The 3,951-nt window shown below is 37.3% G+C and overlaps 1 pseudogene; it reads left to right on the plus strand.

Annotated features, from left to right (window-relative positions):
- Positions 1 to 1,530: 1,530 nt before the first annotated feature.
- Positions 1,531 to 3,164, plus strand: LOC132296109 (2-methylpropanoate--CoA ligase CCL4-like; annotated as a pseudogene).
- The last annotated feature ends 787 nt before the right edge of the window (positions 3,165 to 3,951 follow it).

Raw genomic sequence — 3,951 nt, forward strand, 5'->3', positions numbered from 1 at the left:
TCAATGAAATCCCATGCTTAGCCATCACTAGATTTTCAATCAACCACATGCAATTAATATAGAAAAACTAGTGTAGAGATCAATTCCCAAATAATCACACATAAGACAACATGTAATTAAATAGAGAATCAATAGAAAGAATTAATCCATATGAATCATGTAAGAAATAATTCCCAATTTAATCACACATAGACATGTAAATAAACTAGAGAATTAATAGGAAGAATTAAATCATAGAAATATACTAAAATTCATTAAATTCACAAGGGTAGAACACTAATCACAATAATATATATAAATCCCCAAAAATAGAAATACAAGGGTTTAGATTATACAAGACTTAGGGCTCATCCAAGCCCTAAGTGTAGATCTAGCCAATCATGGAGGAGGTGGATGTGATTATGGAATCAAGCTCCAAATATGGCTCTATCTTCTTCTTCCTCTTCTTCTTATTCTTCTTCTTTGAAGCTCTAGAGATGGAGAGAGAGTGTGGTCTAGAGATGGATCTTGAGATGTGCCTCCACTTCCCTCTTTTGTTCTAACCCTAATCTCTAACTTTTTTAGAGAGAAAAATTAAAATTACAATGTAAAAGTAAAATGATAAAAAGCTTCTTTACAAAATGGGTCACTTCCCTTTATATAGAAGGTCCTTTTCTTAGTCACTAAGTCAGGAATATAGCCTCAAAAATATCTAATCCTGTACTATGTGGTAGGTGGACTTTTGGGCGCGCACAGGAATAAGAGAGCTCGCTGCCAGCAAAAGTTCGATCGATTAGAGAAAAAGTTCGATCGATCAGAGAAAAGTTCGATCGATCCAACTTTAATTTTCGATCGATCCAACTTTGATCGATCTCAGAAAAAGCGATCGATCTCAGAAAAAGTTGGATCGATCTCACGTCGCAGCTTTTCAGGATTAGCCTCTTTTTGCTCCAAATCAGCCTCCTTTTGCTCCGGATTTTCACCAAGACTTAGTTTGACTCCAAAAAGGCCTTAAGAAACTATTTTTAGCCCATTTTAACATTATTGGCCTGAAATAGACAAAAATACAAATAAATACTAAAACGGAAAAATAAGATAGATAAAGGTCCTAGAATATTCAAGCTTAAGGGATTTAAAAGTGTACTTTTCAGTGCTCATCAACTAATTTACGCTTTAGTTGAAGGGCCTGTTTGGATTCTTAATTAACTTTTGTTGCTAAGGTGTAAAAAAAAAAAGACTCAAAGGCCAATAAGGATTAGACAACACATCACCTAATTCTAATTTCTCACCTTCCGAAAAAAAAAAAAATAAATAAATAAAAAAAATCCTAATTCTAGCACATTGAAGAATTTACAGATCTTTCTTGCAGACAAGACCTTTCCCCAAATTCGACTAGTGCGGTAGTGCCGCTCAAGTGAAGCCATTAATTGGTTTGTTCGTCGATTAATCCACCATTCAGGCCAAATAAACACGGCGGTGAACAGAGATTGTGTTTATGTGAAAAGAAATACACAGCAGGAGGAGGAGATGACCAAGAAGTTTAGTACCTCAATGCGTTCCTTTGGTAACGGTCACAACAAATCAACGGCGATGAGGAGGGCGACCACCTTCTCCTCAACACCATCCCTCACTGGACTATACCCCAATTCATCTTACATTCGACTCGTTCTTCAACGTCTCGCTCTACCTTCCATGCTGAGGCTTCTATCAGATCGTTTCGTCTCTAACATCAAATTGTCGAAATCCTATCGGCTTCTCGATTTGCAGAAACCCAACTTCCTCGGTCAACCAGTGTTCAACAAAACTTTCATTTTCTCGCTATAAATCAAAGAAATTTGAGCTATAGAACAAAAATTAGAATTTGTGAATGAAACTTAGGGTTCGGTTTGTGATTGTTGAATGGCTTGCAGAGAATCAAACGGTGAAGAGGCATAAAGAGAGATGGCAAGTTGGGAGAGAATGAATCTTGGTTCCAATAGGTAGAATTGGGTTTCAATTTGGGGGTGGTATCAATTTGGATTTTTTTTTTCCTTTTTCTGGAATGTATCAATTTGGATTTTTCTTTTTTCTTTTTTGGGAATGTATCAATTTGGAATTTTAATTTTATATATTTAATAGCTTATAATGGTAATAAGGGTAACTTTATCATTATAAATTTAAAGTCATGGGACATCACATGCCTTTTTAGCTGAAAATTTAGTCGAAATTTCATTGGTGGGTAATTTTTGCAAAACTTTAGATATGTTAGGGGGTTAACTGTAAGAATAGAACTTCAGGGGTTTTTTTTAGGGGGAGAGAATAATTTAGGGGGTTATATGCACTTAACCAGCCAGATATATATATATATATATATATATATATATATATATATATTACTAGCAACTGTGAAATTATCCGGCGAAGGATGAGCATAATGGTGGAGACTGGTAAGGGACCGTGTTGACAATAAGCATAATGAACAGAGAGAGTCAGGCCGATCGATCTTGGGGTGGAAACCTAGAATCACGCCCTCTGGGTATGGATTTTCAGAGGGGAAGACGGGGACAATCATCAACAATTCGCTCTATGGTATATCGTTCTACCTCAGTTGTCAGAGGGTACAAGATGTTGCCTTGACATCGATAGATCCTACAACAGTTTCACGTGGGGAATCGCCGCCGTTGGCAGCACTAACATCTGCCTTCGCAAATTTAATGTGCCGCTCGTCTACGACACGTTACGGTGGCACAACGTGACCCACGTGTGGTGCTCCTGTTATAATGAACATGTTATCATATTCCCACGACGGTGAACCCTTGAAAAACTCGGTTCACATCCTCAGCGTCGGTGCTGTTTTGGACCGAGTCGTTGGGTTCTGTAGTGAGTCATAGGTACAGGTGGAATCGGCTTCCGGCGACGGAGAGGGTGAGGCTGAAGACGAGACAGGGAGTGAGGACACTCGGGATGAGTGAATTAGACGTGATCGAACCCAAGTTAGGAGTGAGTGTGACTTGGGACGGGTTAACAGTGGGTAAGATCGTACTACGCGGTGGATGTATCATATTGGGTTATCTCAAAGAGACAAAGACCCAGAAGGGACCTCCAAATCGATGGGAAACAACGGATGATTCTTCACCGGAGATGTGGAAGTGATGCACCCAGATGGGTTTAGAGAGATAAAAAAGAAGGGTAATCTAGTCATTTAATTATTTTGATATTTTATAATTAAAATTAATCAAATAATGAAGGTTAAAGAAAAACTTTTTATATATTTTTAAAACTTTGTTTGTGTAGTGAATATATGTATATATATAAAAACAAAAATATCAAGTGAGAGAATTATAAAAGGAAGCAAACTTTCACATACGAGAGGGAAAGAGAGAGAGAGAATGAAAGAGAGAGTAAAAGAGGGAATGAAAACCTTTTTCCAACACACATCAAAACATTACATATGCATGGCCTTATATAGGCGTACAGGTAAGCTTCCCTAAGAAGCTACTAAATGCAATCTTCCTTTGTAAGACTAAAATCTTGATGTCATGGATGACACAATACATTGTGGACCCCACTCATTTATTAGATATATACATAACACTCCCCATTGGGGTCCACAAAACTACACTAAGAATATGCCTCGTTAAAACCTTGCTAAGGAAAACCCAGTGGGACAAAATCCTAATGAAAGAAAAAGAGTACAGTATTCTTATGTATCTAAAAATAGTATTGCATTGATTATAACTGCCTCATTAAAACCTTGCCAGGAAAACCCAGTTGGACAAAACTTGGACGAAGGAAAAAGAGTACAGTTTGCCAATACCTCTTTGATCAATTGCTCCCCCTCATTAGATCAATCTTGAAGATCCTTTAGTTGACGTATTCCAATGTTGTACACTAGCTTCTAGAATGTTGTAGTTGGAAGCGTTTTAGTGAATAGATTTGCTAGATTTTCACATGAACGTATCTTCTGAATATTAATATCACCCCTTTTCTGGA

This window comes from Cornus florida, unplaced genomic scaffold, assembly GCF_030987335.1.
Source record: "Cornus florida cultivar Cherokee Brave unplaced genomic scaffold, ASM3098733v1 CherokeeBrave_3.0.0_Hap2_Chr02, whole genome shotgun sequence".
NCBI lineage: Eukaryota > Viridiplantae > Streptophyta > Magnoliopsida > Cornales > Cornaceae > Cornus > Cornus florida.